At 39.7% G+C, this 14,449-nt stretch overlaps 1 protein-coding gene across 12 annotated transcripts in view; it reads right to left on the bottom strand.

The window, feature by feature from the left end:
- Positions 1–14,449, bottom strand: part of CELF2 (CUGBP Elav-like family member 2) — a 373,475-nt gene that overhangs the window by 185,680 nt on the left and 173,346 nt on the right. The window contains exon 1 of one of the 12 annotated variants that reach the window (XM_090134554.1): positions 7,821–7,905. The exons of the other annotated variants lie outside the window; for them this stretch is intronic. The gene's annotated coding sequence lies outside the window, so the exon portion shown is untranslated. Of the gene's footprint in view, positions 1–7,820; positions 7,906–14,449 lie in introns of those variants that run through there. 12 annotated transcript variants of the gene reach the window in all.

The following is a 14,449-nucleotide window of genomic DNA, read 5'->3' as shown; positions in this document are numbered from 1 at the left end:
CAAATATAAAAATGACAGTTAAACCATTTAAGGATATATCATATTTTCCACCTGGTTACACTCTTTTTGTTAGTGGCTGACTAAAGTGTCAATCATCATCTGTGAAGGTGCCTTTTTGCATTAACTCTCAAAGAAAGGAGTTACTACAAGGGCACGTACTGATAATGGCTTTAAACTGAAAAAAGAGAGATTTAGATTAGATGTTAGGCAGAAATTCTTTACTCAGAAGGCAGTGAAGCACTGGCACAGCTGCCCAGAGAAGCTGCGGATGCCCCATCCCTGGAGATGTTTGAGGCCTGGTGGGATGGGGCTTTAAGCAAACTGATTTAGTGAGAGACAGCCCTGCCCACGGCAGGGGGTTTGGACCAGAAAATCTTTAAGGCCTCCTCCAGCCTAAACCAGTCTGTGATGGGACCTAAACCAGTTGATGGGGTTGGACTAGACAATCTCTAGAGGCTCCTTCCAGCCCCTACAATTCTTTTATTCTATTTTATGACTCTGTTCTAAGAAACATACCTGCAGTTTGATAACTTCTCCAACAAAATATAAGGATGCCCCTACTTTTGGAGATTATTCCAAGTCTAAACGAAAAATCAGCCAGGAACCCTTTTGGTTGCAAACTGAACTGTGAAACTCAAGCTGCTCTCCAGCATTGGCTCCTTGATCCTTGGAGAAATCAGCCCACAAGCCAAGCAGGGCTGATGCCAATCGCTGTAGGTACTTCAATTCACACATTTCCATTGATGGAATTGTATGTCATGGCATCCATATCACCACGTACATTCTTTTACATGGAAAAGTAAAAGAGAAAATATTGCTAATCGAGACAGAGAAGCACCTTGTGGCTGACTACCACATGGTGCAAACAGCTCTTTGATGTTTATATAATGTATTTCTTCAAGAATAAGCAAGTTCATTCTTTCATTAAGAGAAATACTTTGAACTTAAAATAATTCCTTTCATCAAAAGACTGTGGAACATTTTACAAAGACGGTGAAGTATTAATAGTATAGTTTTATACAGCGAGAAACTGAGTCCAAGAGAGATTAAGGGAGTTACTTGAATTTCTGTCAGACAGCTAGAAATAGAGTTCAGTTATTCTGTTATTCCAAAACCATGCTTCAATCTACCAGACTGTGCAGATATCAAAGAACATTTTCAAGCCAAAAGGCGCTGTTGTTTGACACTCAGCGAGTTCTTTGCAGAAGTCTGAAGACAAACGTGTCTAAACACAAATGTCTAAACAAGATCCTGAATCCATCCAATCAAGCTTAAAAGAAGTTGAAGACACTCAATTTTTTTCTAAAATTTCTCAGGGTTAAAACTCATTCTTCACCTCTGGGCAAGAATATATTTTGCCTGTGGATGTTATTAATGTGTAGGTATTTAGGAACAGAGACAGAGCACTGGAGTGCAATGTTCTCTGTTAAATGTGTGTGATACTTTATAGACAGGTCTTGCATTCACATGCTAAAGAATTAAAGAAGTAGAATTGTTGGAGCGGTGTGCAAAGCAGGTCTTGGAAAAGCAAGTGGATCCAAAACTCAAGTTGTTCTAAATCTGAAAGATGATGCATGCACTCTCTTTTCTATTAGATTTTAAAGAAAATATAACCTCAGGACTCATTAGAAGGAGTGGAATAAGGGCTGTGAACAAGAAGAGGAAACCCTCCCTAAAGCAGCTCAGCTGTTAGTCTTTTAAATTCTTTCTGCTCACACAGAATTGCTATTTTGGTGCACCAGATCACAGAACAAAATCCTGGGTTTTGAGAGCATGCGGACATGAGGGGACAGAAAAGGAGGCAAAATGAGGTTGCAGGCAAAGATGAGGGCAATCACATCACATGCTTTATGCTGGATAAGAGAAAGAAACATCTTTTTGCTTTACAACTGCAAAACTTCCATCAGCAGAACTTACTCTTAAGCAGCAAGTTCAGATCACTGTGATTATGAAGATATAAAAGTACTGGTCTTCTATGAAAGAAAGTTCATCTATTCCCTCCCACAACCTTGTTTATCCTCTTCAAATATCAACTGCATTCAAAACAGTATATTTTACACATTTTTTAGAGTTAAAATATCTCCTTTTTTTCTTCTTCTCTGCACAACTAGCTTCAAGATAACTGCAGTATTTTGATCAGTGAGCTAAAGCACAGCCTGCAGTCCAGCACCCACAATGGGTATCAGTGCTCTGCTACCTTACCAAAAGGATTACATACATTCTTCTTCCAAATACAATGTCTTTCACAGGCGTCTTATGATTTGATAGTGTATTTAAGGTGCAGTTGAGAATAACAGATAAATAGATCAGATCAGAACTGTGGTTTCCTCTGATGATTTTGGCACTTTTCAAAGGAAATTTCTGGGAAGACTACAAGAAAAAGAGGGAATTAGTAGCATAAATTATGAATACTAAGATGTCTGGGATTCAGGATATTTCTCAGCTGCTTCTATTTTCTCCTGTCTATGTTCCTTACAGAGCATGCACGAAGGCTGCAGCTGCAGCCTCCTTTATCTCCCTGGCCAAAACTCTCAGGAAGAAAATCCCATCTACTCCAGGCTATAAATAAATAAATTTCTTGATTCAAATAGAGACATCATAATGCTGAGAAACACAGCAAAACAAAAACGCAATCAGAAAAGACGCCACCTTCTTTTCACAAGTCTCTATTCTACTTGTTTCAGTCCAGTTCATTTTTATTCATGCCCATCCCTTTTCTATAAATATTTGTCTTGCATTTGTCAAGACTTATATTTAAAAAATGAAATTCTATTTGGGGTTTTACAGTACGGGAGGCTATTATATATACATTATCCTTACGTGCATGATTGGGGAGAATAGCTGATTTGTGAAGTTATCTATTATGGGGAATAATCAAGATTAATGAGCCCTATGGCACTTGCTGAATGCCTCCAGAGATTTATTACTCAGGTTGTTCGTTTTTCTTGTTATGTTGGTCCTGTCAAGAGTCCTATAACAAATGCAAACACAGACGTGTATTAATTGCAAATGCGGAACAAGGCTGCTGTGATGTTACTAAATACTTGCAACGCTGCTGTTCCTACAGCCGTGAGATTCCTTATCTGCCTGGTTTCTGATGAACTTTCTATTTTGGCATACATTTCAAGTTTTTTTCATGCCTAAAAAGATAAAGGGGGTGGGAGGGATTAAAGAGGAATGGGAATTCTGTGTCATCTTACTCTTAAGAATGAAAGTTATGGACAGAATGGCCTGAGAAATCCCTGGGCTTTTCAAGCAAGGCTGTGTAGTCAACTCCAGAAGACCTCATTTTATTATAGATGCATTACAAAACAAGACTTTTAAAACCTCCTGTTACTGTGAAATGAGATAAGTTTCTTAGGAAACATGTGAGCTCTGTTTTGCTATCAGACCTGTCTGTGGATGCCATTACGACACACATCTGTCAGGATGATAGTTCTGCACTGGCTGACATTCCTGTTTATCCAGAGAGGCATTCGCTGCCAAACTCCATGGTATCACCAGGAGGATCACTGTGACCCCTGAGCCTATTAAGCTATCCAGTAGAAGTTCAGTGTATTCTCTTTCTTCTATTGTATCACTCCACCAATTTCTTCAAGCTGATTCCAATCAGGTATCACCACACTTAGCAAATACCACTCATCCTAAATGCATACATTTAAATTATTTCAAAAAGCCAAGAAAGACTTTTGGGAAACAAGCAAACAACACATGTAGCAATATTACCTTAAATATTCCCTGCAATGAATCTTGAGTTCAAGCAATGCAACACTGACCTAAATTAATGACAAAACAGTCTGTGGATGCCAACGAAATACACAGCGTGTGCATCCCCGTGTCACAGAATCTGCAGCTTTACTCCTGAGGGAAGCGATCACTGTGCCAGCTTTCTTCATTACCACTGATGTGGACAGGCACCTTCGACATCTGAGCTTTCTCCTGTGGGATTTGCACAAGGGCCAGCTTCTAATCGCAGACATTTACCAGTTTCTTCCATGTTCTCCAGTGTGAGCTCAGAGCAGAAGTTGTAGAGTTTTTGTGTTGACACGTTCATACATTAAAACGCATTTCTACCTTCCAGGCAGATGTTTTTCTGATTCACTACGCTGGCATAAACACAGAATGTGTGGGATGCTGCTAATAGCTCAGCTCTATTAATGTACAGGAGGGTATAATAATGGTAATAACATAGCAGCAAAGAGTGATATCATCAAAGTAAATGGAGCTTTTCTCTCTCAAACAAGCATAGTATGTGAGGACCTGGAATGACCCACCAAATTCTTTGCAGGTGGGAAAAAAATCCAATAAAAGCTATCAGTTAAGACAAATTGGGTACAACTTTAGGTCCAGAAGTCACTGTGCTAGAGTTCAACAAAATCTGGGAGAGCCAACAGAAAAAAAGAAATCCCTGAGCTCTTTCACCATACTTGCACTTATTTTTACATACGTATTTTCTATGGGCTTCTGTGGAAGAACGGACACTAGCTTAGATGGGCATTCAGTCTGGTTCTGTTAAGCTGTTCATATGCCTTTACGTAGCTAGCCTTGAAATTTAAATAGCTTTAAACAAGATTTAATCCTCTTTTTAAAGCCATATCCTAAGTTATAAGGGATCACAGCTTGTCTAGTCAGCATTGCACTTGAAACCCACTGTCTCTTACCATAAAAACTCAAGTCCCACACCCTCTGCCTACTCCCCACTTCTTACTTCCATGATTCTCCATATTCAGAACTTTTTTTGGATGAGAAGCTGCTCTGTCTTTGCAAAATCTTCAAGTATGTTTTTGAGTCACTGCAGTAGTATTGGCAATAGCAACAACCACCCCAAAATGATAAATGTAGCAGGTCCTTTGATCGGACTGAAAAGGATGTTTTTCATTAAATAACTACATGCACCTGCTTTTTCTCTGATGAGAAATCAAATACAGAAGTTTGTTTCATTTAGGTCTGCAGCTTGTGCTCAAGTAATTTGCCATTCTTGGGGGAACGAAGTCGTGCAAGATTTAGAAATACAAATTAGAGATTCAATCCTGACTAGTAATCTGCTTTTACTTCTCTCAACATTATGGAAAAAAATGCAAAAACCCACAGAAATGCAGCAAAGAAATAAAAGCACAGTCCCAAATGTTTTTTTCAGAAGTCAACTCAAATAGATGTGTATTTATTGGCAGACTTTTTTTTTGAAACAAGAAAATGTGTTATTAAGCAGGTAGAGAACACGGATGCAATTCTTTGCCTTTGGGTGTTACTCTATTTTGCAATGAAATAAGTTTTTGTATACCTGCTAGCCAGACTGATAGGTGCTGTCTGAACAACAATTTCCCCATTTCCTTAAGTGTTAACCATTTGTAGCAGTAATTCATATAACTTCAGGGAATAAGTTAATGTGACACAGCTATTGGAGAGAATATTCAGACATATGCAAAAAGTGAGACAATCAGTTCTTATTTTTGTGTACATGTTAGCAAGTTGGGGAAAAACATACTATATTTGTTAAGGAAAACTGGAGCACAGCAAGTCTCCCTGCATCTGTTAGCAGACTGCCAAAGGATTATGGATGTCCAAAAGACCACGGCAATATCACACAATCACAAAGGCAACACCAAAAGGGCAAGATGTCATGCAATGCCAGATACCCCAAGTCAAAGGCTAAAAGGAGGGCAAGAATTCCTTCAATTCCCACATAACAGCAACGACTATAGCTGTTTTCTTTAAAACATCTTTCAAACATTTTTCAGAGATAATTCCAAACCAACCTTCTTTGATAAAATGGTAAGGGAGTATCTGGCATGCAAAGAGCTGAGCTCTGCATTCTCAAGAGTCTCCCATAGGCACTGTGAACGTTCCTGGGGGGAGCTCTCCCTTCTCCGGGCTGAAAAAGCCCAAGTTCCTCACATAGCCCAACACTGAGAAGACAATAAGCAATATTAATATGTTAAAATAAGTGTATTTTACTGTTAAAAGAAGGACATTTTATTGGGTAGAAGGAGAAACTTTTCTCTGTGAGGACAGTCAACCACTGGAACAGGCTGTCCAGAAAGATTCCCCTCTTCATCTTCAGAGGCTTTCAAGGGCTGCCTAGACCAAGCCCTGAACAACCTGATCTCATCTTCCAGCTGACCCAGCTCTGAGGAGCACGTTGGACTCGAGACCTCCTGAAAGACCTTCCAACCTGAGTTATCACCTGATCTCATTACTACTGGCTGCAGGAGCACTTAGTAATACTTTCCAAAGATGAGATCTGACAATGGAGAGCCTTAACATCACAATGGGAAGAAAATGAAATATCAGAGCATATGTAAACAGTCAATTCAGGGTCAGTATAACCTTACCTGTTCAGCACAGCAGCAGCTTAGTCTCATGTGACATGATAGAGAGCATCAAGGTCTTTTGGTTCTGATAAATTATGAACCATCTAATAGTAAGCAAAGAGCAACTTCCACGCAGAGACAAAATGTCACTGATATGTCTGATATTTCATTCAGAAAACCTGTCCTGCTCCACTACAACCGGTGATGTACATCAATTAGGAACTGAAGTTTTTGCTTTCTGCATATGGCAACGTACTGGATATAGAAATGAGTGACGGACAGTTTATAATGGCTGATGACCTACACATCCTACAAAAGCAGATACTTGACTTCTCTGCGCCAGAAAACAGAATAAAAAAGGAACGTATAATTTACACCAAATTGCAAACTCAGCTCATATTTTGAATACGTGGAAATTATTTCTGCATTTCATATAAGAGTAGGTATTACATATGCACAGTAAAGACCATAAAAACGAGGTAGCGTGAATTTGAGAAGAAACTTCCTGCACAATAGCACTCCCCACCCTCTAAGATAGGGAATGAAAAGTAAATGTATAAAGTGTAAGTTTTCTGGAAAATCTGCAAGTGCCATTGAAGTCAGCCATTCACAGACCCCTTCACTCCACTTCTGTAAAGGAAATTACTGCAGACAGAGAACGAAAAACTCCAGGAGTGAATGTTAAATGTAGTTAGGAACCACTTCCTGTCTTAACACAACTTGAAAGACTGAGACCAAATTATAAACAACCTGGAACAAAAAATACAATTTAGTAGCTGTTTGGCAGTTTAATTCCAAAGTTTTCTCCGTATTTTCAGGACTACGTTGAGATGATTGGACATCATGAGACAACTGATATAATAAATGATGTGCTTCAAAATCCAGAAACCCTCAGTGAATACCTCAAAATTACAGCTAATCTCCAGGTATATGAGTCAATAGAGTTAAAAAAAAATCAAAGAACTTCCTGGATTTCCTCAAAGAAATTTCCCAGAAATCTAATCACCATGATACAATCCATCTATTTGACTATTTTAATGCTTTCTCTACAATTCATACCTGAAAGTGATACTATAGAGCTGGCAAGATGGACAAAGGAAAATGTAAAACATGCAGCACTAAAAGTGTAGAAAGCCCATATTCGTCAGAAGGGAGTTTTGTGTAACTCCAGAAGAAGACAAATAGCTGACATGAAGATTATTCATGTTATTTTCATGGGTTATTCAAACTGACTTCATGCTGTTCTAAGCTCTGGAGGCTGGAAAGTTGTCGTTTGTTATCATTTTTTAAGACCAGCTGATGACCAATTTGGCAGGCTGGCTAACTGCTGATGGCTTCTGACTGTTTGACAAAGCTTAATCAATACCTCTAAATATTTTTAACAGGTTACTGTAACAATAAAAGTGAGCAATTAGAACCAGAGAATGGTGAGCCAACAGATACAGAGGGAACAGACATACAGCCCAGACTACTTGCAAACAATCACGTCCTAAACAATGGTCCCCTTACCTTTACAATACACATTGAAAAATGGGTATTTCCAAGATCAACTGGATGCTCCAAAAGTAATGTCTCTCATTCATTTCCATGAAAACTACAACAGATACAAAGAGCACAATAACACTACTTGATAGATTGAAGTCTCAGCTACGGAACACCACTTTCTAACATGGGCACCACTACTAGCTATGCATTTTTGCCAGTGATGAACAAGAGCATGCATGCTGCACTTGTAAAAATCTGTACCACTGGAGGTGACCCATTGCAGAAACACATCACCCACCACCTCACTGTGTTCACATCCACTGTTTTGCCTCCACAAACGTTCAGCAAGTGTAGAATGTCAATGGGTGCACTTTTTTCCCTACAAAGGAATTCAGTGACACAACTTTCCCTCATTCTATGTCAGATGCCATTCTGTTAGACTACCCCTGTGCCGCCATTTGTCACATGGGAACAAAATGTAACACAATGTTGGTGGGAACGTTCAACCTGTACTGCAAGCCACCAACATCTGTCTCTGGGCCAATGTCATAGGTCAACATAACAAAATAGGAGTCATTACTTAGCATCACAGAGTCATTAAGGTTGGAAAAGACCTCTAAGACCATCTAGTCCAACCTCCAACTCATCACCACCATGCCCCATGTCAGTCCTCATATTTCACTGCTTTCCAGAGATGCTTAAGAACAATACCTGAAAGTGATACTGCAGAGATAAATATGGCTCACAAGACATTTAGTACTCTTTTTTTAAATGACTTTATGCTCCACTCTCATACTACACATATATTCATATCCACATATGTATTTGTGCTCTACTTTCATGCTGTATATTGCAGTTTTTAGAGCAAACACCACACTGATCAGAATACGGCCTTCTCTTTTAACTTTGCCTTTTTTCTGCAGGCAGATTGAACGCAGAAGTGTTATGGATTGTGAGTCCTCCATGAGCCCTCAGCTGTGTTTCACAAATGGGAAAATTAAGGCACTAAAGCTCGGGCTGGTTTCATTGAGCCCACGGTAAATGTCCCATTGGTAACTGAGCCACTTTTCCTTCCTTCTACCATCAAGAATGAGAAACAAGGGGACCAAATTGCACTGTCAAGGATGCCTACCTCTCCTATGACATTTGCACGAGATTAGGGTAAACTTTTCAGTATCTTTGAGGCATGGAGGGCACAAACCCTATCTTTTGCCCTCAGTGTATACACAGATGCCTCTGTGGAGAGAGGTAGCATCGCCCAGACAGCTTTTTCACCCCCTGAAAATCTAACTCTGACCTTGTAGAACTTTCTCCACTGCCATACACTGAGACAAAAAGACTATTAAATCTGGAAATATACCCGTAAGAGGCAAAGTGCTAGGTCACCAGCAGATAAAGGAATAAAAGCAGGACTCAGCTGCCAGCCCTCTGTTTCAAATGCCAGATCATGTATTTTTTAAATCCTCTTTAGCTTCTATATTCATCTTCATGCCAAATGGTACCGTCTGACTGACATTTTTGACCTTTTCTGTATAGGAAGCTATGCAGAGAGAAATGGTGGGGACAGTCATTTCAGTACACGCTGAACTCCTAGTTTTTAAAATCATGGCAAGAAGTGAGATCCACTATGAAGGTATTAAACAGTTAAACAAGAAAGAATGGAAAACTAATATCCATTGAAAATCAAGCCTTTTGTTTCAGTTGTTGGAAGCAGAAATTTTCTTATCTAATCTTGCCCATTAGTTAAAGGCAGTAAACATAATTCTCAATTTTCTCAGCAAAATTTATGATCTCTGTCACACTGCGGACAATAGACATTTCTTCTTTCTTTCAGGTGGCTCGACAGGCAAAGAAAAGAAAAAATTCCTAGAAAATGTCTGCCATTACTGAAGGAGGAAAAAGAATAAAATAGTGGGGAATCCAAAAAGAAAGAGAACATTGTAAAAGTGCAGCAAAGTCTTTAAAGGGCAGCTGGAGATTCCGAGTGAGAGTTCTGAGCCTGGCACACACAGGTCAGTCGGCACTTCCAGAACCTGATGTGTGTTTTTCTGAGGAGATGAAATAAATGCCCAAGGACACGGTGCCAGGCACTAGCTGAAACAGTTTCTCGAACAAAATGTTAGAGAAAGAGCTGAAAAATGTTTTGATCAAAGTTGTTTTCTCTACACTTGCTATAGCGCAGACTGCGAGTGGAAATAACCCTGGCTTTACAAACCTGCAGTAGTACAAAATTGGCTGGAAGCAGTAAATAAATTTGAGGGCTTAGGGTGCTTTCCTATCATTTTGGTGTGTTTTTTTCTTTCTTTCTTTTTTTTTTTTTTCTTAAGTAAAATACAACCTACACCCGTAGGCTGTGCTCAGCTTGAATGCAATTCAACTAAATTCAGTGGGGTGCTAATATTTCTTCCTTGTTTTAGGATTATGACAATATCCACTAACAAAACCCAAAAACACACAGTCAATAATCTTCAGAGGACCCTCGGGGCATTTCCTTCATCCACTGGTAAACTGAGGCACAGATTTAAACTAATAACATAAAAAGACTTTCCTAAAGCTTTGTATAACCTGCAGACAGAGCTGCAGTCAGGGCAATCAGGCAGCGCTCTACCATTCATTATCCTGCAGGCTTCACATCTCAGACAGCTTCCCAAAGAGTCACACTCAGAAAGATAAACTTTCATAGCTTTTATTCATTTTCAGGACTGGGGTCTTTGTATACAGTGACCAAAGTAAAAGATTTCTAGCCTACCAGATGAGCAACCTGTGAAGTACTCATAAGTGAAATAACTTTAATGTGTATCTCTTGTTGGAGACCTGGGACAGAGCATTTGTCCTGAGGTGAAGTGGAATAGGCACAAAGAGCTGGAGATGCTGGTCTCAGTTTTCAGTGCTACACATGGCATAGTTATCACAGTCTTCCTACTCACTCCATCCTTTAAATACATTCAGCTCAATTTATTCACTGCTCTGAACTCTACAGACAAGGACTTTATTCCTTTTGTCTACGGTGCCCAACTCTATATGACATAAATCCCTTGCTGGAGCCCCTTAGAGTTATCATAAAACAACAGCTTTAATCTGCCTTATCCAGTCCTTGTGAATGAAGCTTTAGAGGGTATTTTTTTGCCAGCTCTGCCAACTAGATACTTCATAAAGTGAAATAGAATTTCTGCTTCCTTCAGGGCACCTGCTTTCAATTACAGGAAACATACGGCACCTTCAGATTTTCAGCTTTCAACATCTGTGCTTTCCAGGTACAATTTGTTGCATTCAAATTACTGCTAAACCTCCAGAATGGTGTCTGGCTTTCAGGGGCATGCTTGAGAAACACTATAGATGGACCGAAAGTAATGGCATTTGCAATCGCTTTCTAATGACAGATTAATGACTGTTCTGAACAAATCCTTTAAGCTGTTCAGCAACCTCAGTCCACTCCTCTCGGAAGACCCATTCCACCCGAGCTCACTTAGAAACGTTATCCTTCCCACATAGCAGATGTACCCACTGACACTCCTATCCACCAAATACACCAGCTCACACCCTACTCTAAAAGGCACGCTATCACTAATTCCTTTAATAAGGAAAACTAACAGCCTATTATAAACTATCGGCCACAGTCATGCTGGGATGAGCCAGTGACCACTACAGATTTGATTTCTTTTTCTGCCTCTGTAGAATTAATACATAAGTCAAGTCTATATGGGGTGTCTTTTGCCCTCCCACCCTCTCACAGAATCATTAAGGTTGGAAAAAACCTCCAATCATCAACCCATCACCACTATGCCCACTAACCCACGTCCCTCAGTGCCATACCTGCCCTTTTCTTGAACACTTCCAGGGATGGTGACTTCACCACTTCCATAGGCAGCCTGTTCAGGACATCTCAGCATCCCCCAGCATTTCTGTAGGCTGGCAATGAGTCACAGGACCTTGAATGCCCATTTCCTGGCCCACTGATTGCTGGAATTTCAGTTCAACCACGGTCCATTGTGCTCTTCATAGGTTACAAGTGCACAGCTAGCCCATTGGCTCCTTATTTCAACCATCACTACATCTCAGCTGTTGTCTGCCAAAACATGATAACTAAAATGTAGCTTGCTGACCTGCTAAACCTAAGGAATGCAAACCCACAGATTCAAAGCTCTACCCACAAGATAGAAAGAGATAAGGAGAAGTAGCAGAGTGAAAGATGCACACTTCTGCTAAAGAGAAAAACAACAACAACAACAAACAACAGGTAAGAATACTTTCTAACTCTAGACCTGCAAGAACTGATTTTTATTGATGAATAAGAGAAATGCACCAGCACAAGACTCATAGGAACACAATCTAGAAGATCATTTCCAGTCAGATATTACCAGGATCAAATCTAGTAGTTTTACTAATAAAGTGGTGGTCACAACATAGTATGTAGGTGTTTACATTACTTGTATTCTTTATTAAGTAATCACAACTAAATTGTATTATTTCCAATAATACAAGACAAGGACTATCCTTCTGCTTCATGTAAGGAAGTGGATTCAGCTCCAGTGGAATTTCATTGAACTAGCACAACAAGCCTGGAGGTCTGCTATGGAGGGATGTGTGCTGGGTACTCAGCCCTCTCCTGGTTGCATGGGCCTAACACTTCATGGGAGAGCAGTTCAGAATATAGTAGAAATCAATTACAATGCCTGGAGAAATTAAAAAGGAACAGAATAAACTTAGAAGAGGAAACTGGGAAGCAACTGATATTGCTTACCTAATGTAAGGAAATTTCCCTAAATCAGTGCCATACCAACCTCCCCAAGGCCTACAGTCTTATCTCTTAGAGCATGCCTTTTTATGCAAGCTCGTGTCACAATAATGAGCAGAATGTTATCAATCCACAGCATGGCAACCGTTAGGCTGGTTCACTCAAGCTCTGGACTTCTGTCTCCTACAGGTTTTGCTTTGGAAGACTGAAGCAGTAGGATGGGAGTCAGATTCTTCTCTGCATTCTAAGCAGGCCGCATCTACATTTGGTTCAGGACTTCTTCTAATTGAATTATGTTTGCACTTGGATGTAAGTTAAGTCACAGCTTAACCATTAACTGTGTTCTGCTATGGCATCCACCACTCTGTATTTGACTTCACTAAATGCCTAATGTTGTGCAGTGAGTTTTTGATAAGTGTGTTTGCAGATTTTCAAGACAGACTAATAACACCAAAGGAGGATCCAGGAATGTTTCAAGAAAATATTATGTGTATATTTTCTCAACAGTGCCTGCAGACCAGCACCTTCAGAGCTGCATAATCTCACCTAAAATACATTTGCATTGTTTGCACTAACTGGCGTGGGCTACATTACTCTAAGCAAACTGTTATTTGATTACAACATTATGCAGAGCATAATTCCAGGACACACAGTCATGCAGCTCCGAAGAAACAGAAGCTTCTATTTCTGTCCTGCAAAATTCTGCTTGCCATCATTAGATATTTCTTCATCAATCATAACAAAGACTGAGTAGATAAAGACTGCTACCTGAGCCAGGAACATTCTGGGATATTTTAAGAAACTCTTTGTTTTTCTCCCTCTACCTTCACTCTTTTCTACTGTTATTCCCTATTTTGACCTAAAATTTACAAAAAGATGTATGCCTGGAATGCAGGTCCAGCTGTAAGTGATTTGAATGTGCAAGAACTTCAGAGCAGGCATCTTCTCTGACTGTGTCACGAGATGACAGAACATCAATACAGGGAAGATGGTTGAGCTTGGTGGTGAGCAGATGTTAGGCATCTTAACTTTTTCTAGTAATTTATTATATTGTCATCTTTTCGGCTACCACCAGCAGATGGCTTAACAGTTTGGAGTGATAGCCAAATTGAAAAGAATTTAGTAGTGCCACTGACATCACATTACATGGATGAGAACTGATTAGGGCATTATCTTCTCATCTAAAATATAAGTATTGAATTCTAGGCTCAGCCATAGACTTCCTGTGGACACATCTCATTTGGGGTATAATAACACTACAATCTAAACTAAGTCAGCTGCCTATATAGAACATACATGAAACAAATTTGAGCTAAGCTAGTTACCCATAACAGCTGTGAAAGCACAGGCTCTGAAACTCATCTGCTGTAGACAAATCTCTAATCTCTTTGGCTCAGATTTATTAAATCTGTGTGTCCAGGATTTCCTATTTAGCCTGTGAAAAGAAATAATCAATTTAGATGGCAATTCAGACTTCAGGTGGACTAAAATGGAGGCAGCAATGTCTCTCCATTGACTACAGTGGCATCCTAGGGCAACTGTAGATAAATACCATCTATCTGCAAAGGAGGATAACAGCTTTTTCACAGCAATATCATGAAGACAAATGGAATACATATGGCTTAGAAGAATGGCAGCAATTACCTACCTCAGTTAGATCAACTTTCTTGTTTTCTGTTCAACCTGTCTACTACTGGTAAGGCAATATAAAATGGCTCTGTAAAGTGTTCCTTTTCTGTTTCAGCAGTTCAAGGTGTCGATAAGATCCTGAGACCAAAAAGGACATTCTGTGTCACCAAGCTTGGTCCCTGGCCAAAAACGGGTAAACCCAAATAATGATCTCATTCATCAAGTTCAAGCCCTGTAGCCCAGTAAATACTGCATTGCCACTGCCAGAAATAGCCCCAGGCTTTGTGCT

This window comes from Phasianus colchicus, chromosome 1, assembly GCF_987193195.1.
Source record: "Phasianus colchicus chromosome 1, bPhaCol1.hap1.1, whole genome shotgun sequence".
Classification (NCBI taxonomy): Eukaryota; Metazoa; Chordata; class Aves; order Galliformes; family Phasianidae; genus Phasianus; species Phasianus colchicus.
This window is presented reverse-complemented; position numbering and strand designations above follow the sequence as displayed.